General features: G+C 36.8%; 1 protein-coding gene across 21 annotated transcripts in view; it reads left to right on the forward strand.

Moving 5' to 3' along the window:
• The window catches only part of R3HDM2 (R3H domain containing 2), a 137,788-nt gene that overhangs the window by 35,740 nt on the left and 75,977 nt on the right, over positions 1–26,071 (forward strand). For 15 of the 21 annotated variants that reach the window (XR_009222527.1, XR_009222526.1, XM_058557852.1 and 12 more), the window contains 2 exons: positions 9,352–9,507; positions 13,214–13,400. The exons of 4 other annotated variants lie outside the window; for them this stretch is intronic. The gene's annotated coding sequence lies outside the window, so the exon portion shown is untranslated. The remainder of the gene's footprint in view (positions 1–9,351; positions 9,508–13,213; positions 13,401–26,071) is intronic. 2 more of the 21 variants (XM_058557838.1, XM_058557832.1) reach the window with 1 other exon arrangement.

Consider the following 26,071-nt stretch of genomic DNA (forward strand, 5'->3'; position numbering starts at 1 on the left):
TAAAAAATTGGATAACTTGTCTTTTTATTATTATTGTTGTTATTATTATTTTTGGTGAGGAAGATTAGCCCTGAGCTAACATCTGTTGCCAATCCTACTCTCTTTTTGCTGAGGAAGATTAGCCCTGGGCTAAGATCTGTGCCCATCTTCCTCCATTTTATATGTGGGATGCTGCCACAGCATGGCTTGATAAGTGGTGCGTAGGTCAGCACCTGGGATCCGAACCCCTGAACCCTGGGTTACCGAAGTGGAGCGTGCAAACTTAACCACTGTGCCACTGGACTGGTGCCTGTCTTTTTATTATTGAGTTGTAAGAGTTCTGTTTTCTGGATACAAGTTCCTAATCTGATACATGCTTTGCAAATATTTTTTCCCATTCTATGGGTTGTCTGTTCACTTTCTTGATGGTTATTGTTTACAGACAACAGTTTTAAATTTGATGAGGTCCACCTGATCTATTTTTTCTTTTGTTGCTTATACTTTTAGTGTTGTGTCTGAGAAGATTTTGCCTAGCCCAAGGTCACAGAGATTTATTCCAATGTTTTCTTTTAAGAGTTTTATAGTTTTAGGGGCCGGCCCAGTGGCGTAGCGGGTAAGTGGCGCGCTCCGCTTCGGCAGCCTGAGGGTTCGTAGGTTTGGATCCTGGGTGCACACTGATGCACCACTTGTCAAACCATTCTGTGGCGGTGTCCCATATAAAGTAGAGGAAGATGGGCACAGATGTTAGCCCAGGGCCGATCTTCCTCAGCAAAAAAGAGGAGTGTTGGCATCGGATGTCAGCTCAGGGCTGATCTTCTTCACAAAAAAAAAAAAAAAGAGTTTTATAGTTTTAGATCTTAACATTTAGGTCTATGATCTATTTTGAGTTAATTTTTATATATGATGTGAGGTATGATTCCAACTTTATTCTTTTATGTGTAGATCTCCACTTGTCCAAGCACCATGTGTTGAAAAGATTATCTTTGGCCTATTTGATTGTCTTGGCACACTTGTAGAAAATCACTTGACCATAAATGTAAGGGTCTATGTCTGGACTTCCAATTCTATTTCACTACGACGCTATTTTGATTACTATAGCTTTCTGTAGTAAGTTGAAATAGGGAAATGTGAGTCTCCCAGTTTTGTTCTTTGTTTTCAAGATTATGTTGTTTATTCTAGGTCCCATGCATTTCCGTGTGAATTTTAGAAGCAGTTTGCCAATTTCTGCAAAAACGTCAGCTGGGATTTTGATAGGGATTGCGTTGAATCTCTAGATTAGTATTGGGAGTGTTACTGTCTTAGCAATATTAAGTCTTCCAATCCATTAGCATGGGATATCTTCCTCTTATTTAGATCTTCTTTAATTTCGATCAGTAATAGTTTGTAATTTTCAATATACAAATCTTACATTTTTTTAACGCTACCCCATTACACTTCTTTTGTTAAGTTTATACCTAAGTATTTTATTATTTTTGTTACTATTGTAAATTTTTTTTCTTAATTTCACATTTGGATTGTTCATTGCTTGTGTATAAAAATACAATCAATTTTTGTATATTGACCTTGTATCTTGTAATCTTGCTGAACTTGTTTATTCGTTTTTATTGGATTCCTTAGGATTTGCTACATACCAGATCATGTCATCTGCGGATAGAGATAGTTTTGCTTCTTCTTTTCCAATCTAGATGCCTCTTCTTTGTTTTTATTCACTCATTGCCCTGGCTAGAACCTCCAGTGCAGTGTTGAATAGAAGTGGCAAAAGTGGACATCCTTGTCTTATTACTGATCTTGGAGTGAATGCCTTCAGTCTTTTACCATTAAGTATGATGTTATTTATGGGGTTTTGTACATTGCCTTTGTGAGATTTTCCTTAGTGATTGCCTTGGGGATTACCATTGCTGTCTTAATTTATAGCAACGTGGTTCAATTTATACCAACTCAATTACAATAGTATACAAAACTTTGTGCCTGTGTATTTCTGTATGCTCTCCTCTCTTTTGTGCTATTATACAGATTACATCTTTATACATTGTCTGCCCATCAACACAGATTTATAAATTATAGCTTTATGCAGTTGTTTTTAAAATCAGATAGAAAAAAAGAGTCACAGACAATAAATACATTTAGACTGTCTTTTATATTTACCTATACCAATACTCTTGATTTCTTCATTTGGATTTGAATACTGCCTAGTGTTCTTTTATTTCAGCCTGACTGTCTCTCTTTAGTATTTCTTGTAGACTAGATCTGCTAGTGATGAGTCCTCTCATTTTTATGTGGGAATGTCTTAATTCGTCCTTCATTTTTAAAGGATAATTTTGCTGGATATAGAATTCTTGGTTGATAGTCTTTTTTTTTCTTTCCCCAACACTTTGAATATATCTTCCCACTGCCTTCTGGCCCCTATGCTTTCTGATGAGCTTCTCAGATTTGTGGATTTAGTGTTTTAAATCAAATTTGAGAGATTTTTGGCCATTATTTCGTTATGTGTTCTTTCTTTCCCTTTCTCTTCTCTCATGGGACTCCCAGTATCATTTGTTGATATGCTTGATGGTGTCCCACAGGTTTCTGGGACTTTGTTCATTGTTCTTTATTCTTTTTTCTTTCTGTTCCTCGGACTAGATAACATTAGTTGACCCAGCTTCAAGTTTACTGATTCATTCTTCCTGCTCACATCTTGTGTTGAACCCCTCTACAGATGTGATGTTTTTCATTTTTGTTATTGTGCTTTCCAACTCCAAAATTTCTATTTGGTTCTGTCTTTCTGTTAATATTCTATTTTTGGTGAGACATTGTTCTCATACTTTTCCTTTAATTCTTTAGTCATGGTTTCCTTTCCTTTTTTGATCTTATTTAAAATGGCAGATTAAAGTCTATCTAAGAAGTCCAATGTCTGGGATTCCTAAGTGAATGTCTGTTGATTTCCATTTTTCCTGTTATAGGCCATACATTCTACTTGAAGGTAATGTTACACAACTTCATGTATAGTATAAGAACTTTACAATAGTATACTTCTGTTTCTTCCTTTCTGGCCATTGTCCTGTTCTGGTCATACAGTTTACTTGTATATATACATAATACAATATATTTTAAATTATTCTTGCTTTGAATAGTTGATAATTTTTAAAAAATATTTAAATAACAAGCCAAAAAAAAAAAGTTTTTCTATTTGCCCACATGGTTACCATTTCTGCTGCTCTTCATTCCTTGTGTAGATCCAGATTTCCATCTGTTATCATATTCATTCAGCCCAAAGGACTAGTATAGGTCTGCTGCTAATGAATTCTTTTAGCTTTCGTTTGTCTGAAAAAGTCTTTATTTTGCCTTCATTTTTGAAAGGTGTTTTCTGAGTATAGAATTCTTGATTGACAGTTTTTTTGTTTCACTCTTTTAAGATACTACTCCATTATCTTCTGACTTGAATAGTTTCCAATGAGAATTCTTTTCTCATCTTAGTCTTTGTTCCTCTATATGTAATAAGTACATTTTCTCTGGCTGCTTTTTAAAATTTTTTTAAAGGCAAACTTGATTTTTTTTTTTTTTTTTTTGAGGAAAATGGCCCTGAGCTAACATCTGTTGCCAATCTTCCTCTTTTTCTTTTTTCTCCCCAAAGCCCCAGTACATAGTTGTATATCCTGGCTGTAGGTCCTTCTAGTTCTTCTACGTGGGATGCCGCCTCAGCATGGCTTGATGAGCAGTGAGTAGGTCCACACCCAGGATCTGAACTAGTGAACCCCGGGCCGCTGAAGCAGAACGCGGGAACTTAACTGCTCTGCCACCGGGCCTGCCCCTCTCTGACTGCTTTTAACTTTACTGTGTATTACTGGTTTTAGGTAGTTTGGTAATGATGTGGCTTGGTTTGGTTCTTTGAGCTTCTTGGATCTGTGTATTTATAATTTTATTCCAGTATGGAAACTTTTAAGTTATTATTTCTTTTTTTTCCTTTTCCTCCTCAAAGCCGCAGTGCACAGTTGTATATCCTAGTTGTAAGTCCTTCTAGGTCTTCTGTGTGAGCCGCCACCACAGCATGGCAACTGACAGACGAATGGTGTGGTTCCACAACTGGGAACTGAACCCGGGCTGCTGCAGTGGTGAGAGTGCCAAACTTTAACCACTAGGCCATCAGGGCTGGCTCTATTATTATTTATTTAAATATTTTTCCCTCTCTCTCTTTGGGAAATGCCACTGACACATATATTAGGCAATTTTAATTTATCCCACAGTTCACTGATGCTTTGTTCATTTTATCTCAATGGTTTTTTCTTTCTGTTTTTTATTTTGGTTAGTTTCTATTGCTATGTCCTCAAGTTTTTTACCTATGATTTGTTCTGTTGTGATTTCTAGTCTGCTATTAGTCTTATATAGTGTATTGTTGTCTCTAACTTTTCACAAATTTTTTTTTACTTCTTCTACCTATTGTGCTTACTTTTTTCCTTTAGATTTTTGCACATATGGAGTATAGTTATAATAACTTCTTAAATTTCTTTCTTTACTAATTCTATAATCTTTTCATTTCTCAGTCATTTATTTTAACTTTTCATTGTGAGTATAATTTACCAAAAAATGTGCAGCAATGTTCCATGTGCCTTTCACCCAGTTTCTCCTAATGGTAACAGCTTGTGTAAGTATAGTACCATATCAAAACCAGGAAATTAACATTGGTACAATCTACAGAGTTTATTCAGATTTGACCAGTTTTACATGCATTCCTTTGTGTGTTTGTGTTTGTGTATGTAGTTCTATGGAATTTCATCATGTGTGAATTTATGTAGCCATAACCACCATCAAGATCCAGAACAGTTCCATTCTCACAAGAATCCTTCCTCTTGCACTTTTATGGCCACACCCACCTCCCTCCACCTCATTCATAAACCTGTAACCCTGGCAACCAAAAAGAATCTCTTCTCCATCTATAGAATATTGTCATTTCAAAAATGTTACTTAAATGGAATCATACAGTATGTAACTTTTCTTCCCCCCGCTCAGCATAATTCCCTTGAGATCCATCCAAGTTGTTGCATATATCAGTAAGATATATGCTTTTATTGCTTTATATTGTTGCATATATCAGTAAGATATATGCTTTTATTGCTAAGTAGTAAACCATGGTATGGTGGCCCCAAGTTTGTTTAAGCATTCCCTTGTTGAAGGACTTCTGGGTTGGTTCCAATTTTTGCCTGTTAGGAATAAAGCTACTGTGAACATTCATGTACAGGTTTTTGTGTAAACATAAGCTTTTATTTGTCTTGGATAAATACCCAAGAGTATATTGCTGGATAGTGTGGTAATTGCACATTTCATTTTATAAGAAACTGCCAGATTGTCTTCCAGAGTGGTTGTACCATTTTACATTCCCACCAGCTATGTATGAGTGATCCAGTTTTTCTGCATCCTTGCCAACATTTGGTATTGTCAGTATTTCTTATTTGAGCCATTATGATAGGTGTGTAGTGATATCTCATTGTGGTTTTAATTTGCATTTCCCTAATGGCTAATGATTTTGACCATGTCTGTTCATGTGTTTTCCCTATTTTCTAATTGGATTGCTTCTTTACTGTTGAGTTTTGAGAGTTCTTTTTATATTCTGGATACAAGTCCTTTATTGGATGTGTGGTTTGCAAACACTTTGGCTTACTCTCTTCTGTGAACTCTAGACTCCTTTGCTTTCTCAGACTCTCACTCCTGTGTTCTCTATTCAGGGAGCATGTTGGACTCTGCCTGTATTCCTCCTGGGCTCCCTCTTCCTTTTGACGTTACTTGGAAACACTCTCTAGGCATTAAGCTTGGGTAATCATAGGGCTTACCTTATTTGTTTGCCATCTCTCAGGAATCACTGTCCTTCATTGCCTGATGTCCAGTGTCTTAAAAACCATTGCCTCACATGTTTTGTCTGGTTTTTTAGTTGTTTCTACCAGGAAGGTAAATATGATCCCTGTTATTCCATGTTAGTCAGAAATGGCATCCTCCCCCATGCCCAAAGTTTTCAGTGACATTAGGAGTACCCATTCTTATTAACTACTGTCCAATAATTCCTTCCTTTCTCAAGTTCCTAAAAGGAAGAGGGGGCAGAATGGAGGCTAAATATAACTCAGACAAAAAGGTACTTCTGATGTTGTTCAGTTCTGATGAAGCCTAGTTACTTCCAGAAGTTTGCAAATCAATCAGATAATAGGCTTAGAGCAAGAAATAGGTCAGCTACCATAGCACAAGATGATGGTGTGAAAAGATTTTAGTGACAGCTTGTGCGTGATGATATATACTTTCTTGTTCAGGGTTCTCTTTGGATATAATTCTAGATTCTGGGTATTTTCATATGCCTTTTCTCTATTCTTATCTTTATAGTCCTTTTCTCGAAAGAATGGTCATATTTATAAAATCACATTTTCCTGTATTTAAAGGGGAGAGTTGACCAGTTAAAGCAGCCTTTCCAGCCTAGTTGCATCTACCTAGGTAATCTTTGACCTTTATTATTTTGGAGATTACATCAGAGTTTATGATGATTTAATGTATATACTAGGATTTCTTAAATATTTATTTCTACATTTCAAAGCTGCACTTATCTGTATAAAAACTCAGAGAAATATAGCTTTGCTACAGGACCACGTAGCTATCAAACACTTGAAGAAAATATTTCTTTGAAGTTATTTTATGGAATTAGGACACATTTCAGTAATTAGGTGACTTTGAGCTCTGGGAATCTTCTAGAGCCACCTTTGGAATAGAGCTGCCTCTGCTTGTGCCAGTCTCATCAGAAAAGTTTTATTTCTATTTCCAGTCTCTTGCTTCTGCTGATGAACCCAGGGCATAGCTTGGTATATTAGTCAGCTGTTTTCAACAGTGCCTGTCATGATGCCTTGCAGAGTGGTTACTCAGTTAGTATTTGTTGGATGAATGAATGCCTCTTCATTGAGTCACTGTTTCAGTCAACTCCCTTCGTATATTTCATCCAGGATATTTCCTTTTCTTTCCATCTCTATCTTTTTGGTCATTTTCTTACTTGTTTGCATTTCCTCCGGGGGGTAAACAAAGAAGGCAAAAAGATGAACCTGAAATCATTCTGTTGTCTATGAGTAACTCTGATATGAAAAAAGCATTATGTGAGAAGAGATTTAAACACTTGGCTAAAATGAGATTTTGGAGTTACTACTGGATTTCATTTATCTGTTATATTTTCCCTGCCATTACTAATGGTGAATTGGTTTTTTGCTTTTCTTCAAAGCTCTGGCCAGCTTTTTTTCCCTCTTTAATTTATAGTTAATGATGTGCTCATTTATTTTATTTCTTTTTTTCAAATTTTTATAACTTTCTTTTCCTCTATGTAGAGTCTTCGTCCTCTTCTTTATTCCTTAAATACTGGTCCTGAGGCCTCTGCTCACCTCTGTAGCCTTTTCTGCTGCTAATCAGCCACTGTTCTCACCATGCACTCTCCCTTTAAAATCAAGGTTTCAGCTTCTGTCACAGTGTGTTGGTCTAGATATCCAGGCTCACCAGTGTAACTGCCTATTGTGCACTTTGGTTGTGTCATCCCACGAGTACATTACGTTTACCATGTTTTAAGCAGAACTTTATCATCTTTCTTTCCAAACTGGTTTCTTCTTCAGTATTCCTGTCTCAGTGGTGGAAATATTCACCCTAGTTTGTTCTCAAACTTTTTGGTATCAGAATCTCTTTATACTCTTAAAAATTATTGAGGCTTCCAGAAGAGCTTTTTTTTTAAATATGGGTTATACTTATCAATATTAATGTATTAGAAATTAAAACTGGAAAATTTTAAAAAATTTTATTAATTCATTTAAAAATGATAATAAATCCATTACATGTTAACATAAAAGCAAGTTTTTTATGAAAATTTTTTTCCAAAACATCAACAACAAAATTTAGTGAGAATGTGTCATTGTTTTTCATTTTTACAAATCTGATTTAATGTTGGGGTTAATAGAACACAGATGGACTCTCATATCTGTCTTTTCATTCAATTGATTGTGATACTACATGGCTTGTAGCTTTTAGAAAATACTGTCATATCCTGTGAGAGCGTGAGAGTGAAAAGGGCAAACAAGACTTTAGTATTATTATAAAAATGGTTTTGACCTTGCAGATCCCATGAAAAAGTCTTGAAGATTCCCGAGAGTCTCAGGCCACACTTGGAGAGCTGCGTCTCAAAGTCATCCAGTCACCTGGTGTCCTCTTAACTTCTCTCGCAGTCGTCACACATATCTCATATGTCACTAAGTCTTAATGATTCTACCTCCTTGGTGCCTCTTGGGTCAGAATCCCCTCATTCTACAGCCAGAATACCTATCTCATCTTTTCCTAACTGGTGTCTCTGCCTCCGTTTTATCTTCTTTCTAAGCCATCCACACTGTAGCAAAAGTAACCTTTCTAAAATAGAAATATGATGATGCAATTCCTTTCTGAAAATCCTTTACAAGTTTCTCATGGCTTTAGTTAGTATGCAAGATGTTTTATCATCCTGTTTCCACTAGCCTCTAGCTTCTTCTCAAGCTGCTTTTCTGTGAGTGCCTTATACTATAGCTTTCTTTATGCAGTACTTGCAGTTCTGAGAAAGCATCATGGGGACCCATACATCTCTGTTAGTAATATTAGTTTGTTGGGTTCACACTATGTTCCTGGCACTGTTCTAAGTACTTTACATATATTACCTCATTTAATCTTTACAGCCTTCCAAAAGAAGTACAGATGAGGAAACTGAGGTTTAGAGAGATTAAGTAACTTTCCTCAAATCATCCAGCTTGTAAATATGGAATTTAGATCTGTTTCTCCACTTCTCTGTTTGGCTAAATATTATTTGTCCTTGAGGATTAGATTTAAACATCTCCTCCTTCTGGAAGCCTTTCCTCTGGTATGATTTAGATGCCTGCTCCCTCTATTCCTTTCTAACCTGTGAGCAGCTCTAGCTAGCACTCAACATAATACATTATAATTTACTTGTTTGTCTCCTGCACCGTTAATTTTCCTGGTAGGTGCAGGAAGGGAAGTTCATTATTCTGGCACAGGAATATTAGATTGCATCCCAGAATATTTGTCTCTGAGAGGAAAATGCATATTGAGGACCTTAAAACAGTATCACTCTGGGTGCCTACTTATTCTGTTCATTCTATGCAAGCAAGTCCCTCAGTTTCAGAGGAACCATAAAACAGATAATATTATTTTTATATTAACTCTTCCAAATTTTAAAAATAGTTACCCTGATCTTGTTGTATTAGTTTAGAGAAGACTAAATATCAACAACAAAAATAATAGCGAACATATATTTAAATGCTTTCCATGTGTCTAAGCATTTTACCTGTATGTTAACTCATTTAATCTTTACAGCCCCATGAGATAGTTACTATTACTTTTGTTTTACAGATAAGGGAAACTGACGCACCAAGAGATTAAGTAACTTGCCCAAGATCACACAGCTTATAAGTGGCAGACTTGGAAATCAAATCTCTAAAATTATACTGTACAGAATACTGAATCTTTACCCAGGATCCCATAGTTATACTCTTTTCTAGGATAAAGGTAAGTGAGAATTAGAGGTAAAATTATATGGCACAACTCTGGTGATCTTATAGAAAAAGATGATTTAGTATAGATTTTTAAAATGTGTTTTCTTTTTAGAACAACATCTTTTTGGTACGAATGAAAGGATCTTTCATGTTATCTTTATTACAAAATCATTATCACAGTTCTGAGCTTCCTCCCCAGTTAATTCCCACTTTCCCAGTGAATAACAGCCACAGAAAGTTTACATTTTAGTTGAGACTTATGAGGTTGATAATCATATTTCTTCTCCTAGAAAGTTATATTGGTTAATTCCAGAATTCTGCTATACCTCCTTTCTGCCCCTCAATCCCTTGAGCATTGCAGGGGATGTTTAATTTTGGGAATGCTAATTAGCTTCAGTAATTACACACCTTGAGGCATTTCTAGACATTTATAGCTTCGTATTTTTTGATCTAGAAGAGGATGTGTTGGAGCTTGTTGGCTTTTGTGTCTTTTTTTTTAATAATGCTTTGAATTTTGTTCAGGGAGGAGTTATGTTAATCCATCTAAGTCCAGTCATGGAATTTAGGGCTATTGGGAGTTTATTTTGCCAGTGTTCAAGAATGTTATACTTGTCTTTTGCTCATAGTATCTTGAGGTCCCCAAGAGCAGTTTTTCTTTAAGATAATGCCTTATGCTGTGGATGAGTTTCAGAATCAGACTAATATGGAGGATGCAATTTTATTAAAATAAAACTTTGAATGAGTACCCAGGCTAGTTTGGGATTTGTGTGATATAGAAAGCACATCTGCCACATATTCCCCTTGTCGACACACTTAATTCTCAGTTATGCAGGACATGCTGCTGAGCTATCTTTTGAGCAGCCATCATTCTGTGTACCTGAAAGTGTTATGTATAATGTTGTCAAGGTCATTTCAATCTGTTTCAGAATAGATTTGATTTCAAATTACCTACGCCTGCCACAATATTCTAACCTTTAGTTTGGAAATGAGCATTCATCAGAGATAAATGAATTGATTAAGAGAATTTGAAAATCATGATTTTGAAATGTGATAGGGTGTAGGATATAGTTTGTAGACTTGCTTTGAGTTCTTAGGAATTGATAGGATTGACCTATGCAAGACTTAAGGGGGCTGGGGATAAAAGTGGGAGAGACATGCAGAGAGGTGCGTTTTTCCTAACCTGCTCTTTTGAATTTCTTTCTACCACGTCCCATCATATTTGGAGCTTAAAAAAAGAGCTTCGGTACAATTTAGTTAATTGAATTATCCTCTCTGGTAGGATTATGTATGAAATTACTGAGTATTATGAGTATCCTTGTGCAGGCAGGTGAGGAAGTGAAGTTGAAGAGAGCAGAAATGTCCTCATATTAAAGACATACTCTGATGTTTTCATTAATTTCATTTTTAAGGAAACTGTTCTGAAATTAGAGGAAGCAGCTAAGTGAAGTAGCTTTATATAAATAATTCATTTTCTGGTTATGCCGGGCTTGCTTACATATCGTATTGATGTTGGGGTGTCAGATAACCACTCCATACTTGATTTTTGTAGTTAATAGTTTATTAAAAAACACTTATTGTGCCAGAAACTGTCTGAGAGTAAGGGATATAGCAATAAAGAAAAAGGAAAAATCTCTGCCCTTAGAGAGTTTACATTTTTTTTTCCAGTTTTATTGAAATATAATTGACATACAGCTCATACTTTTTAAGGTGTACACATAATGACATACATATATTGAGAAATGATTACCACAATAAGTTTAATTAATGTTCATCTCCTTATATAATTTTAAAAAATGGAGCTTATATTTTAGTGGGAGAAATGGTTGTAAGAAAAATAATCAATACCACCAGACCTCCATGGAATCAATGTCAGAAATCCCTAAAATGAGACCCACAAATGGTCGTATTTTGGTTTTAGTTTCTCTGAAATTGGCTCTACTTTTTAAAGCCTTTTAGTCTCTTTTCTGCCCATACTAGGGAGAAGAGTGATGGCAGAGTGTATAATAATAGCTTCAGTTTGTCACAGATTTGCTGTGCACCAAACACCCTGCAAAATTCTTTTTTTTTTTTTTTGTGAGGAAGATTAGCCCTGAACTAACATCCATTGCTAATCTTCCTCTTTTTTGCTGAGGACGATTGGTGCTGGGCTAACATCCATGCCCATCTTCCTCTACTTTATATGGGACGCTGCCACAGCACGGCTTGACAAGCAGTGCGTTGGTCCGCACCCAGGATCCGAACCTGCAAACCCCGGGCTGCTGAAGCAGAGCATGTGAACTTAACTGCTACGCCGCTGGGCTGGTCCCGCAAAATTATTTTGAAAATTATTTAATTGCATTTAAATCCTATGAAGGAGGTTTTAACTAGCTTATTTTACAAATCAGTGAAGTGAGACTTTCAGAGGTGGTTACTAATCTGAGATCACACAACTGATAGGGGTAGGTAGGCCTGCTCCTAACAATTTTAAGTCCCAGGGCAAGAGCATGAATGGAAGCATATATTCCATATGTCTAAATATTTAAGTTATAAATCAAGATTTTTTAAAAAACTGTTGGAAAAAATCTTTATTCTCCTACCTAGACAGATATATTTTCAAAATGACCTAGAAGGCCAGAATTCTGGGACTCCTCAAAGAGCCCAGGATAGGATGGGATAATGCAAGGATACCCTGTAAGTCTAGTCTCTCCATCGACACCCCTTTCATCATCTGTCCCTTGCCCACCATTGAGACCATGGAATGTGTACACAGTGAGTGTTGTCTGTGGGAGGGAAGGGTTTAAGAAGAGATCCACTGAAGGCCCTGAAGGTGGGCTTGGGACTGCTTGGGCAGGGAATTCTGGATCCAGAACATAGTTGGGGGTGGTAGAGTCAGGGACTTCAGTTAGGTATGTCCCCTTGGTCCCATGAACATCTTGCCCTGAGGGGATAGGCAGGTCAGAAGAGCATCAGAGTGGATCTGTCTAAAGTAAGCGAGACTCAGAAAAGAGTTCCTTTACCACAACCAAGGGTGGTACTAGTGCCAGGATTCAAACCTAGGTCTATCTGACCATACTGCCTGTTGTCAAGAGTAAGAAAGCCTGGATTTATATAGAGAGGAAGTAATGCTTACTGTCTGGTGAGTGGAGCAGGGATGGAAAACAGCTGGTCCGATCATGTTATGTCATGCCTGGAGAAGTGCTTTAGATGGACCATGTTTTAAATGAGCTAGTCTGTTTCTCCTTTGAAAATACTATTTAGTGTTTTCTCTTAGAATCTAGAGAATTTAAGAATTGAAAAAAAAGTTTCATCTTATTCCAAGTGCATTCTGGTCTCTGTGTAGTTTAAGTTGAATGGCACAGTTATGAGGAGACATAGCCAGTTTTTCTTCTAAAGATAGTCAAGGCAGAAGCATATTGGTCTGTTTATGTATTGGTCTGTAGTTTATACTGAATGAGAATTTCTTCAGTACTGTTTGATTTGCTTAGTTAGAATAAAGCAGTATGTGGAAGGACCAGATTATGGTTTCTTTTGTATTTTATATCATACATTATAGGTAGATTAGACATCATTATTGGCCTTAAAATTTTCAATAGTCTGAAATTGATCTCAGGCTTATGAAGAGAGGATGGTGTATATTTTGATGGCTGTGGGGAAATGCAGTTTGGATGTAGAATGTTATTTCTTCAGCATACGCATTGTTGAGTTTGAAGAATACGTCTGGGTTCTGGTCATTCTTATAGTCCTCAGGACACCAGTCTTAAGATTGACTGTCCAGCGACACTATTCATCAAACCTCATACTTGAAGCATTCTTGAGTAGATTGAAACCTGCACAATCCATGTGAACCCAGGATCTTGGACTATCCTCGTCTAATTATAAACTCATCAAGTCAGACTTCTTTCAGACTTGGAGTTTAATTTAAATCTGGTAAGAACATAATCGTGGCTCTGTTCAGTTTTCAAGCTACCCTTTTTATTAAGAGAATCTTGGTTTGCACGTGTTGCATCATCAGATGTGTTAGAGGTGGAAAAATGAATAGAAAAATCTTGAGTGCTATGTACTTTCAATACTAGAGGCATAATTTGTAAGTAAAAGTCTAAATTGATATTAGACCTAAACTTGGTGATAAGAAAAAAAGAAATTTAACCCCTTTCTAATTTTTTCTTAAAAACACATCTTCCCTATGTCATTTGGATTTGCTTTTTCTATGATACCTATTATTGCCAGATAGTATTATTGTCTGTTAACTCTCTTGTAACCAAATTTGCAAAGTTCCTGAAAAATACGTGTTTTTTGAAAAAGCACATTCAAATTCTGGCATCTGTTTTGAGTGACAGTTTCAGCTGCATCCTGTATTGCAAAGGACTTGGGAATTTGTTGACATAGATCCATTTTCTCTGACTCCTGATTGCCCCACCTGGGCTCTGTAGCCTGCGATCTATTTTTAAATCCTGCTGCTGTGCTCTGGATTGCGGTGGTTCTTTTCCTGAATTATTTATCATTGTTTGGAGCTGAATGGAGCAGTATGTTTTTTCCACCGCTGCTCATTAGGACTCACGTGTCTGTCTTCAACTTGGTTGACAGATTTGGTTCATGTTAAATCCCACTGGTCCATCCTGGGAAGGATGCAAGGCAGTGTGGGAACAGGCCACAATCCATGATGTACTGTAAGATCATTCAGACTTTTAGGTTGTTGTTATTTTGTTTTGGCAGCAGTGAGAAAAATAGAAGCTATGCCATGTTCTTCCCTTCGATTCTGCTCAGAGATAGAGGTTGTCTTAGCTGATTTTTGTGATGATGTTTATTTTATGTTTTATAGTGTTGCATTTTTAGGAGAGATGAGGGAGAAATCCCCATGAAAAGCACAGCATTAAATCGAGATTCATTTTGCTTATAAATATGACCTGGATTACTTGGGGGCACTTTAAAATTCTCTGGTTTTGGGGTATGGGTTGTGGGAGATTCATCTGTTTTGTTTGGGAGTATTTCTTATTGCCTATTCTCTCACCTTCTTACAGACTAAGAAGGCTTGGAAGAAGGATGGCAAAGCCTAAGAGCAAGGCAATTATTTTGAATGATATTTCTTCCCTTTTCTGTTTTCTGATGCATCATAACTGATGTTTTTCTTTTGTCTTCGTCCTGTGTTTTTTCCTGCATCCTATCTTTCATGAAAACATTTTTCTCTTTCTTGATTTCACTACTTTTTTCTCTTTGATATATGGACACTACTACTTGCATATTCTTTACTTTTTAAAATATTTTCCCCTTTCATATCATTGTAGGCAGAAAGGTAGTAGCTGTCAGTCATTTGGGCAGAAGAGAAACCTTGTTTGTCCCTCTTACCCTGTTGGCCATCTCTGAGTTTGCTCATATTTTTAAAAAAAATATAATGGAGGCCGGCCCGGTGGTGCAGTGGTTAAGTGCACATGCTGCACTTCGGTGGCCTGGGGTTTGCAGGTTCAGATCCCGGGCTTGCACCGATGCACTGCTTGTCGGGCTGTGCTGTGGTGGCGTCCCATATAAAGTAGAGGAAGATGGGCATGGATGTTATCCCAGGGCCAATCTTCCTCAGCAAAAAAGAGGAGGATTGGCATTGGATGTTAGCTCAGGGCTGATCTTCCTAAAAAAAAAATATATATATATATAAAATGGTATAGATTTGGTTCCCATTCATGGAGTAATGATGAAATGCTTTTATATTTTGAACCAGAACAAGCTTTTTGGCCTTCTGTTGTTGCTGTTGGTCAGTGCTGCTGGCTGAGAAACTGGTATCTTACTGCTCAGTGATTCCAGTTATTATCATTATCCCCATTTCACTCCCTTGTGATAGTGGATCTCAGTTGCATTAATCCCACATTTCTCAGCAGGGCCTTAGGACAGCCCCACTCACTGACTGTTCTCCTGACAGTCCATTAAACTCATTTTCTGGGTGGCATTAGCCGAGTTGAACTGGACTAAGTTTACTGTCTTTCCCTGTGCTTTTGCTCTGCTCCAAGTTAACCCTAACTCTCTCTTTGCTGATACATTTCCATGACTCCCTGAAAAATCCAGTGCAAAATCGCATTCTTTAGGAAACTTTCCATGATTCACACTAGCCAGCTATTATTTTTTTAAATTATTTTTATTTTTTTTTGGTGAGGACAATTGGCCCTGAGCTAACATCTGTTGCCAGTCTTCCTTTTTGCTTGAGGAAGATTCCCCCTGAGCTAACAGCCAATCTTCCTCTACTTTGTATGTGGGTTGCTGCCACAGCATGGCTTGATGAGCGGTATGTAGGTCCGCGCCAGGGATCCAAACCCATGAACCTCAGGCTGCCGAAGCAGAGCATGCAAACTTAACCACTACGCCACCAGCTGGCCTGCTACCCAACTATTATTAATTTGTATGTACTCTTAATTTTTGTATTATCAAGTCTTGTGTTTTCAAGTTGCTGATGATTTAAAGCACAGTCCCTGTGCTCAAGAAGGTCTAATCTTAGGGGGAAATCAGAGATGAATGGATTTATTTTTTTTTTCTCATTATTTTGAATTTCTGTTGGTTTTAAATTTCACATATATGTTTCTAAATTCCAGATGTCAATTGTAAGGGCAAGAGCAAATATCTTGTTTTCTGTGGAATCTTATGAACCGTTCCTACTGGTCTCGGCACATGGTAGGCAGCCACCTGCCTTAGCACAAGGCAGACTCCTTGGATAAATAGGGTATATAGGGAAAGAGGGAAATCCTAAGTATTGAGGTTCTCTATTTTGTATCTTTTAGAATGGTAAGAATAATAAGACTTTACAGTCTTTCTTGGAATTATATTTTGGAGACTGAAATGACACATAGTACAAATTGAAAGTCCAAAAAGACACACTTGATTTCTAAAACAGCCATCCAAGTTTTGTCTGCATAACAAAGTTAGAGCATATTTATTACTGGCATGCTATAAGAATGGGCTACATGAGCAAAAGTCTATCCCTGACGGTCTGCTGGCATAGTTGTACATCCTTAATAAATTTGAGTTCACATCAGTTTACTGTGAAAGTCTTTTAGGTGACATTCAGAACCAGAATTGGACATTATCTGCCGGGCTGTTAACCTTCTTTTCCAACCCCCCGTGACACTTTGCGTGAGAGTTGGGTTTACCTTAGAGATCTTAATTCAGAGGTTGGGTCCCTGACCTTTTAAGAGGTGGAACTATGTTTCATTTTCCTGACACTCTTTAGATCACATGATGGTGTTAAGGGGCTAGGATAGGGGTAGAGGGTAGGGAGAGTAGGGGTAGGCAGCATGGAATTTCCTGAGTGAGGGCTAGGAGGAAAGCTGCTTGAGGCTACTTCTTTGCCTAATCCTTCTGTATGAAATCAATCTCCTGACCACTTGTGCTGCCTTCTTAGCCTCACACCAGCAGAATCCTCAGTCTGAACACTGCTGACTGTATGCAAAGTTAGGGAACAGCTTCCAAGCCTACCCTCACTTCTGGCACCAATTACAGAGTTTGGGGGTCCCCAAGACCACCCTTGGGTTCAATAATTCACTAGAAGGACTCAGAACTCACTAAAAGCTGTTATGCTCAAAGTTATGGTTTATTTCAGCAAAAGGATGCAGATTAAAATCGGTCAATGGAAGAGATGGCATGGGGCAGAGTCCAGGAGGGTTCCAAATGCTGAACTTCCCATTGTCCTCTCCCAGTGGAATCATGGACAGCATTAACTCTTCTTGGCAATGATGTGTGACAGTACACATGGACTATTGCCAACCAAAGAAGCTCACCGAAGCCTTGGTGTCCAGAGTTTTTATTGTGACTTCATCACAAGATATGGTTGATTGCCTACCTAGCTGACCTCAGTCTCCAGCTGTTCCTCAGGTCAAGCTCCTACTGTGTGACCCAAAGTTCCCACCATAAATCACATTGTTAGACTATCTGGCACAGCTCAATGCCCCCACTAAACAAAGACTCTTATCAAGCAAGACATTCTAGTAGTTTAGGATTACTTCCAAGGAGCTGAAGGGAAAGACCAGACCTCTCTTTGGGCAAGGTTAAATTCTTTACCACACACTGTGCTGGTTTAATCCTCAGGCCCAGCCAAGAGGAAGGGGAAGGGAACCACTTTAAATTTTTTTGAACCACGCAAATTTATTTTCTGGTCAAAAAGTTAAATATATATAAATTGAATTTAAAAAAAAAGTAGTTCCAAGTTGATAGAGCTCCCAGGCACCTGAGAGAAGCAAACTCAGATCATCCCTGGTGGAATATACCTCAACCCTAGTTTCAAAGAATTCCCAAAGATAGATTGCCAACAAATATGAGCTATTAATAATAATATTGCAAATAAGTCACTGTTTACAAGTGTCAGCATAAACAACTGATCCAGACCCACAGAAATTTCAGATGTTGGAATTATTTGATATAGAACATAAAATAAGTATATTTAATGAAATAGAAGAATGAATAAAAACCATGAATAAGAAACAAGAAAATTAAGCAGGACTGGGTAGTTTATAAAATAAGCAATTAGATATTTTAGAAACAAAAAAATATAATAATTGAAAGTTAAAAACTCAGTAGTAGGGAACTCATAGTTCTAGTCATGGTGGAGTAACAAGAAGTTGATTTGTGCCCCTGCCTTAAACAAATAAGTAACTGGACAAAATATATTTTAAAAACTGTTTTCAGACATTGAACAAAGGGTAGCACAGAACAGTGATACCTGAGAGAAGGGATACAAACAAGTGGAGCCCTGTGATGGTCCCACTTTTGGCCTGAAGAAAGTTTCCAGGCTGGAAACAGCACCTGGGATGGGCAGGGATACCCAAACAAAGCAGGCAGTCCCCTGAGTTGAGGAGACAGAGGTAAAGTTCAGGGAAGCCAAGGCAACTAGGATTTGTAGGCAGAGTATTTGAGAGAAAAGGGCTTCACACGCAAGAGCTGCAGAGACTTGCAGAGGTTTCCCCTAAACTCGCACTGTCCAGTACAGTACCTGCCAGCCACATGCGGATATTTAAATAAAAGTTCAGGTCCTCAGATGCACTAAACACATCTCAAATGCTCAGTAGCCACAATTCCATCATCACAGAAAGTTCTCTTGGACTTTACTGCCTTAGACTCTTTAGCTGAGTGCTAATCAGTTCATGATTAGTGAGGAACCCAAGGCAGAAAAAGAACACTAGCAAGCGTTAGGCAGAACAGCCCCTGGAACACAGGGCTGTGAATACTTTGTGTTTCCACCAGCCATACTAGAAACACCTTCTAATACCTGGGACATTGAATATAGTCCTTAGAAGAGTATTGCCTCAGTAATGGTGCCAAATTAGCCCTAGTCTAAAGGATTTGCCTAACAAAGCATAAAAGCACGCCTCAGAAGGATCAAATTGTTTCCAAGTCACTGATTCCTAAAACAAAGCTCAAAATGAGAGAAATTTTTCAAAAACTCCAGCAGCCAACAATGCAAAATTTACATTTGGCATCCAACCACAAATTAATCAGGCATACCAAGAAGCAGAGAATACAGTTCATATTGAGGAGAAAAGCCAGTCAATAGAAATAGACCTAGAAATGACACACATGATAGAATTAGTAGACAGGACATTGTAATAGTTGTAACTATTCCATAAGTTCAGAAAGCTAGAGGAAAGACTGAGCATGTTAATAAGTAGAGACATGGAAGATATAAAAATTATCCAAATCAAACTTCTAAAGATGAAAATTACAATGTCTGAAATGAAAAATATAGTGGACAGGCTTAACAACAGATAGGCATTGCAGAAAAAAAATTAGTGAACTTGAAGACATAGAATAGAAACATCTAAAATAAAAGATAAGAAAAAGATGGAAGATATGAATATACGGTGATTAGCGAATAAGGAATAAATGAGCAGAGGGCCGACATCAGGCAATCTAAGAATACTTGTAAGTGGAGTCTCAGGAATGTGAGAGTGGGGACAGCAAAAGTATTTGAAGAAATAATGGCTGCATATTTTCTAAATTTAATGAAAACTATAAACTCATAGATTCAGAAAGGTCATTTAAGATTTTCTCTTCATCACTGGTTTTAAGTAGTTCGATTGTGATATGCTGTGGTGTAGCTCTCTCCATGATTTTTCTCTTTTGGGTTTTTTGAGCTGCTTGGCTCCATGAGAACCCAAAACAGAAAAATCATGGAGAGAGCTATACCAAGGCATATCTTAATCAATTTGCTCAAAACTAGTGAAAAGAGAAAGTCTTCAAAGCAGACAGAGCAAAAAAAAAAACATTGTATACAGAGGTCTTATGGGCTGAATTGTGTCCCCCAAAATTTGTATGTTGAAGCCCTAACCCCTGGTACCTCAGAATGTGACTATATTTGGAGAAAGGACCTTTGAAAGAGGCAATTAAGTTAAAATGAGGCTGTTAGGGGGGGTCCTAACCCAATCTGACTGATGTCTTCATAAGAAGAGAAAACGTGGACGCACAAAGGAATACCAAGGGCATGTGTGCACAGAGGAAAGACCATATGAGGACATAGTGAGAAGGTGGCCATCTGCAAGCCAAGGAGAGAGGCCTCTAGAGAAACCAAACCTGTTGACACCTTGATGTTGGACTTCTTGCCTCCAGAACTGTGGGAAAATAAATTTCTGTTGTTTAAGCCATGCAGTCTGTGTATTTCTTTATGGCAGCCCTAGCACACTAATACACAAGGTAAGAAATATGGCAAGCTTTTCATCAGAACTCTTGCAAGCTGGAAGTAATAACATTAAAATGCTAAATGAAAAAACCTGCAAACCTAAAATTGTATATGCAGTAAAAATATCTTTCAAAATTGAAGAGTAACGTGCAGAATGGGCAAATCTCTCGAGTCAGAAAGTGTATTCATGGGGCTGCTTAGGGCTGAGGATTGGGAGAAAATGAGGAGTTATTGCTAATGGGTATAGGGTTTCTTTTTGGTTTTTTTTGTTGTTGTTTATTGCAGTAACATTGGTTTATAACATTGTATAAATTTCAGGTGTACATCATTATACTTCTATTTCTGCATAGATTACATCATGTTCACCACCCAAATACTAATTACAACCCATCACCACACACATACGCCGAATTATCCCTTTCACCCTCCTCCCTCCCCCCTTCCCCTCTGGTAACCACCAATCCAATCTCTGTCTCTATGTGTTTGTTTATTGTTGTTATTATCTACTACTTAATGAAGGAAATCATACGGTATTTGACCTTCTCCCTCTGGCTTATTTCACTTTGCATAATACCCTCAATGTCCATCCATGTTGTCACAAATGCCTGGATTTCATCTAGGGTTTCTTTTTGATGAAAATGTTCTCAAGTTCATTTTGGTGATGGAAGCACAATGCTGAATATATTAAAAGCCATTGAATTGTGCATTTTAAATGGGTGAATTGTATCGTATATGAATTATATCACAATAAAAATAATGAAGATGAAATAAAGCCTTTTAAAAAATATATAAGAGCTGATAGAATTAATCACTATCAAACTACCACTATAAGAAATGTTAAAGGCAGGAGAAAATTATACCAGATGGAAATTTAAATCTACATAAAGGAATGAAGAGAATCAGAAATATATATAGAAAATATTAAAGAGTTCTTTTATTTGAAAAAAGCCACTTAAAAGATAATTGTTTAAAACCAAAATAATAAAACTGTATTGTGAGATTTATAACTTATAGAAATAAAATGTATGATAGCAATCGCCCAAAAGGTAGGGAAAGGTAAAATAGAAGTATACTGTTGTAAGGTTCTTATAACATGTAAAGTGGTATATTACTTGAAAGTAGACTGTGATAAGTTAAAGATATATACCCTAAATTCTAAAGAAACTACTTAAAAAAAAAAAGCAGAGGTATAGTTAATAAGCCAATAAAGGAGATAAAATTGAATCATAAAAATGCTTAATTAATCTAAAAGATGTCCAAAAAAGGGAAGATGAACAGATTGGACAAATAGAAAACAAATAGCAAAATGGTTGATTTAAATCCAACCGTATCAATAATCACATTAAATGCAAATGATCTAAAGACTATAATTAATAGGTGGAAATTATCAGATTTAATTTAAAAGCAAGACCCAGTTAAGTGCTATTTACAAGAAACCCACTTCAAGTATATTTAAAGAAACAGACTGAAAATACAGAAATGGAAGAAGATATACTACACAAACACTAATCAGAAGAAAGCAGGAGTTACTATATTAATATTAGACAAAGTAGATTTCAGAAGGACTGTTACCCTGCATATTGAGGGTTGTTTCATGATGAAAAGGGGGTCAGTTCTTCAAGAGGACTAACAATCATAAATGTTTGTGTGTTTAATAACAGAACTTCAAAATACATGAAGCAAAAAGTAATAACACTGAAAGGAGAAATAGAGAATTCACCAGTATAGATGGCAATTTCAACACTACTCTCTATAATTGATAGAACAGTTAGACAAAAAAAATCAGTAAATAACCTGAACATGACCTAGTTGACATTTACAGACCACTTCACCCAACAATAGCATGATACATATTCTTTTCTAGTGTTCATAGAGTCTACCAAGATAGACCATATTCTGGGCCATAAAAGAAGTTTCAATAAATTCAAGATTTAAATTATGTAAAGTATGTTCTTTTATCATAAAGGGGTTAAATTAGAAATCAGTAACATATCTGGAAAATTCCCAGATATTTGGAAATTAAACACACTCTGAATTAGACAGTGGTCAAAGAAGAATAAGGGAAATAGAAAATATTTTTGAAAGATTGAAAATGAGAACACAACATAGCAAAATTTGGGGGATGCAGTACTTAAAAGGAAATTTATGGCATTAAGTGCTTATGTTAGAAAGATCTAAAATCATTGACCTAAGCTTCCACCTTAAGAAATTAGGAAAAGAAAAGTTAACTTCAAGCAGAGAAAAGGAAATTATAAAGATCAGAGCAAAAATCATTGACCTAAAAAGCAGAAAAACAATAGAGAATATCAATGAAACCAAAAGCTGGTTCTTTAAAACAATTATCAAAATTGATAAACTTTTAGGCAGACTTAAAAAGGGAAGAGAATATTTTTCCACTATCAGGAATAACAGATGGGACTTTACTGATGATTCTTCAGCTATTATAAAGATAGTATTGAATATCAGAAACCATTCTATGCCAGTAAATTTGACAATTTACATTAAATGGACAAGTTCCTTGAAAGATACAAACTGCTAAAGCTCAATCAAAAGGAAACAGATAACCTGAATAGGCTTGTGTCTATTAGAGAAACTAAATTGTATTTTAAAATTTTCCCACAAAGGAAACTCCAGGCTCAGATGGCTTCACTGCTGAAGTCTACTGATAATTTAAGAAAGAATTTATGTACCATTTCTATACAAACTTCTGAAGAACTTAAAAGAGATGGAACACTTCCCAACTCACTTTATGTGTCCAGCCTTACCCTTGTAACAGAATCAAACAGACATAGAAAACCACAGGCCAATATCTGTTATGAACATAGATGCAGAAATCCTTGACAAAATTTTAGTAAATTGAAGCCAACAATATATACAAAGGACAATACATCATGACCAAGTAGGTTTTATCCCAGCAATTCAAGGTTGGTTTAGCATTTAAAATTCAAACAATATAATTCACTATATTTACAGACTGAAAAGGCAAATAACATATACTTATCTCAAAAGAAGCAAAAAGAGGGGCCGGCCCCATGGCCTAGTGGTTAAGTTTGGTGTGCTCTGCCTCAGCGGCTGGGTTTGGTTCCCAGGCGCTGACCTACACCACTCATCAGTGACCATGCTGTGGTGGCCACCCACAAACAAAATAGAGGAAGATTGGCAGAGATGTCAGCCCAGGGCCAATCTTCCTCAAGCAAAAAGAGGAAGATTGGCAACAGATATTAGCTCAGGGCGAATCTTCCTCAGCAAAAAAAAAAAAAAAAAAGCGTTTAAGAAAATTCAACTTCTATTCTTGTTAAAAACTCTCAACAAATTAGAAGGGAATTTCCTCCATCTGATAGAGGACATCTTTGAAGAATCTCCAGATAATGCTATACTTAATGATGAAATACTGAATTCTTTGCCTCTAAGAACAAGAACAAGCCATGGATGTTTGCTTCTGCCACTTCTTTTCAACATAGTACTGATGATTCTTGCCAGTGCAATAAACTAACAGAGGAAGGGGGGAGCTTGAAAAGGAACAAGTAAAACTTTTCCTGCTGCAGAAGACAGCATCATGTATATAGGAAATCACAAGGAATCTACAAAACTAGAATAATTAAGTTTAGGAAGGTTGCAGGATACAAAGTCAGTATATAAAAATCAATTGTATGTTTATATACTAGGAAGAGCAATCTGAAATTGAAATTGATGAAACATACCATTTACAAATAGCATCAAAATATGAAATTCTTAGGGCTAAATTTGACGAGACACACGCAATAGCTGTATACTTAAAACTACAAAAGATTGCTTATGGATCAGAAGATTCAATATTGTTAAGATTTCAGTTCTTCCCAGATCTGTAGATTCAACACAATCCCAGTCAATTGACACACTGCCTCTAGAATTTATCTGGAAACACAAAGGGTCTAGAATAGACAAAACAAATTTGAAAACAAAAGTCAAAGTTGGAAGACTTACACTACCTGATTTCAAGACTTATTGTAAAGGTTTGGTAATTAATCGTGTGGTATTGGTGTAAAAATAAACTTATAGATCAATGGAAGAGAAGTCCAGAAATAGATCCAAATGTGTATGGTTGTTACTGCACAAAGATGGTGTTCTCCTACCTGACGTGCATAGAAAAAGCCAATTATTACAGCATCAGCTTTTGGGAAAAGAAAACTTTATTGCAAGATCGATCTGCAAGGAGACAGGAGGCACATGCTCTCAGATCTGTCTCTCCAATCCAGGGCTTGGGGCAAAATTTATGGGATGAAGGACAGGGCGTTCTTAAGTGTGGAGATAGATGATTGGAGGTGAGGAGAAGTAAAGTAATTGATGATCTCCGCGAGTGTAGTCAAGCTTCATGGCTCTTCATAAGAGGCATGTTCACAAAATGGTGGTGTTAGCATGATCTGAGGGTGGAGTTTTCAGCCCTTTGATGTGAAAAGGGTCATTTATTTGGTGTTTGCACAGGCCTAGTTGATGGGTTGGTGGTCTGAACTGGACAGGGGTGGGGGAGACTTTCAAGTCCTGAAAAACAACTCTGAATTACTCTGTTGATAAGATGGGGTCAGTTGAACTGGTCTAGTAGGCCCGTGGTTACATGGTCAATTGAGTTTTGACAGTTGTCAAGGTGTTTCAGTGGAGAAAGGATAACTTTTTATAAGTGGTCCTCAAATAATTGGATAGCCATTTTAAAGGAGAAAAATCTTTTTTCCTTTTACTCTTCTAGGTTCTCAGCTGGGTCTCTGTAACAAAAGATAGATTAACAAGGGGAAAACAACTTTGTTACCATGTATATCTTGTGCATACATGGGAGAAATTCATGGATGAATAACCTAAAATTTTGGTTAGAACTGAGGTTTATGAATCTAGCATCTTAACAAAGGTACAATAAATTTGTAGAGAAATGACAAGACAACAGAAAAGGATCTTGAGTCTGTAGGGGCCGCAATTGTGGGAAGGAAAACATATGCGAAACTAAGGGTAGATAAAGGCTAGTGAGTCAAGTTTGTTATATAGAGTCCTCTGGTGCCATCTCCAGGCTGGTAAGGGTTGTTTCCCATGATTAACTTTCGTCGTTCCCTGTAGAGGAGGAGGAGGACAGCTTTGTAAATGTATGTCCTGGTTTTAGACAAATAGAGGGAGGGCAGAGAGCTTTTCTTTTATCTTTTTCTTAATTGCCTTCTACTCAAAATAATCCTTATGCCAAAGTGGCATATTTTGGGGTGGCAAATTCTGCTACCCTTCACCACATTGAAAAAACAACCAAAAACCCAACCTTACCTCACACCATCAAAAACTTAACTCAAAATGGATCATAGACCTATATGCAATGGCTAAAACTATTAAGTTCTTGAAGAAAACATCTGAGAAAATCATTGTGATCATAGATTAGGCAAAGATTTCCTAAGTTGGACACAAAAAGCACAAAGTATAAAAGAAAAAATTGACAAGTTTTATTTCATCAAAATAAAATTTCTTCTTTAAAGACATGGTAGAGAAAAGGAAAAGACAAGCCACAGACTGGCAGAAAAGATAAGTTTAAGAAAATATATGTAGGTAGAATATATGAACTCATAATTAAAGAATAAGACAACCCAGTTAAAAATGGGCAAGAGATATGAACAGACACTTTGTCACAGAAAATATGGGGTTGGCAAATAAGCACATGAAAAGATGTTTAGCATTAGTCATTAGGGAAATGCAAATTAAAACCACAAGATACTGCTACACAACTGTTAGCATGGCTAATCTTAAAAAGTGTGACTGTATCATGTTGATGAGGATGTGGAGCAACTGGAACTCTTATATGTTACTGATAGGAATGTAAGATGGCACAGCCACTTTGAAACAGTTCAACTTTTTTTCCTAATTAAACATAGATTTATCATAACAACACAGCCATTCCACCTCTGAAATGAATCCATATGTCCACATCGACTTGTACATGAATGTTTATAGC

The sequence above is a fragment of the Diceros bicornis genome, chromosome 17 (genome assembly GCF_020826845.1).
Source record: "Diceros bicornis minor isolate mBicDic1 chromosome 17, mDicBic1.mat.cur, whole genome shotgun sequence".
NCBI classification, from domain to species: Eukaryota; Metazoa; Chordata; class Mammalia; order Perissodactyla; family Rhinocerotidae; genus Diceros; species Diceros bicornis.